The sequence below is a fragment of the Schistocerca americana genome, chromosome 6, assembly GCF_021461395.2.
Source record: "Schistocerca americana isolate TAMUIC-IGC-003095 chromosome 6, iqSchAmer2.1, whole genome shotgun sequence".
In the NCBI taxonomy this organism is placed as follows: domain Eukaryota; kingdom Metazoa; phylum Arthropoda; class Insecta; order Orthoptera; family Acrididae; genus Schistocerca; species Schistocerca americana.
In genome coordinates, this window is record NC_060124.1 from 435515114 (window position 1) to 435516876 (window position 1763).

The window sequence follows — 1763 nt, forward strand, 5'->3', positions numbered from 1 at the left end:
GTTATGAGTTCGATTCCCAGCCGGGTTAGATTTCTCCCACTTGGGACTCTGTGTGTGCGTTTTGTCCTTATCATCATTTTATCATCATCGACACGCAAGTCACCTAACTGGCGTCCACTAAAAAGACTTGCACGAAGCGGTCGATCATCCTGAACAGAGTCCCGTGGCCAATATAGCCATTTGCCCATTTCATTTCATTTTATTGATACGTGAGCACAGATGTGGGTAACAGCTAGTGATTCTATAAAAGGCAATGAATTCCCAATCTGACGTAGCTCACTGGCTGCTAGAAACAAGCTATCACGAACAAGATTAGTCCAGAATTTTCTTCGTTTTTTCATGTGTGTGTAATAATAATAGGTAGAGTATTATATCTTTCTTTGAGCTTAAATCAGTACTCGACATTCCAAGTGTAACAAAAAGATGTTCGGGTGAAACAAACAGCACTAACTTCGAAACTTCCTGGCAGATTAAAACTGTGTGCCAGACCAAGACTCGAACTGGGGACCTTAGCCTTTCGCGGGCAAGTGCTCTACCAACTGAGCTACCCAAGCACGACTCACGAACCATCCTCACAATTTTTCTTCCGTCAGTACCTCGTCTTCGACCTTCCAAGCTTCACATAAATCCTCTTGCTAAACTTGCAGGACTAGCACTACTGGAAGAAAGGATATTGCGGAGACATGGCTTAGCCACAGCCTAGGGTTTGTTTCCAGAAGGAAATTTTCACTCTGCAGCGGAGTGTGCGCTGATTTTGAAATTTCCTGGAAGATTAAAACTGTGTGCCGGACCGAGACTCGAACTCCGGACCTTTGCCTATCGCGGGCAAGTGCTCTACCAAGTGCTTGGAACGTAGGAGACGAGGTAAGGCGGAAGTAAAATTGTGAGGACGGGTCGTGAGTCGTGCTCGGGTAGCTCAGTTGGTAGAGTACTTGCCCGCGAAAGGCAAAGGTCCCGAGTTCGAGTCTCGGTCCGGCACACAGTTTTAATCTGCCAGGAAGTTCCAAAATGAGCGCACACTCCGCTGCAGAGTGAAAATTTCATTCTGAGCACTAACCTTCTCCATTCTTGCATACACTATTCTGCTGTTTCTTGTTTCAGAGTTGCGCCGTGTGCGGAATTGCGTTGCCAATAAGTCGGAAACCAGTAACCTATTTTGATCGCCAGCCTGTTCCGTTCCCATGAAGTCGCTTCTTGTACGGACGGCCTTATTGTTTATCAATTGCTGGGGCTGCGCGGTGCGTGACAATCACAAATTGGTTGAGTCCAACAGCGAGCAGTGCCATTAGCGCTTGACATCTGACAGTAGTTTGGGTGTAGAGTACCTAAATGTACACCATCTGATCAAAAGTATCGAACACCTGTAGTTTCTAAGTAGCAGACCTACATGTACACTATCGAGTCAAAGGTATCTGGAGACTTATTAGTGGAAATTAATATGGGGTATACCCAACCTTCGACTTTATGACAGCTTCAACTCTGCCCGGGTACACTTTTCGTGAGGTGTCTCAATGTCCGTGGAGGAATGGCAGCTCGTTCTTTCTCAACAGCCGAAACTTAGATAAGGTCCTCGTATTGGACGCCGGGGTCTGGAGTGAAGTCGACATTCTAACTTATCTCAAAGTGTTCCATTGGGTTTACGTCGGCACTCCTGGCAGTTAGTATGTTTTAGGAATGTTATTGTGCACAAACCATTGCGACACTGGTGCTTCTTAATGACAGTGTGCATTGTCATGCTGATACAAACGATCAGCGTCTCCGAA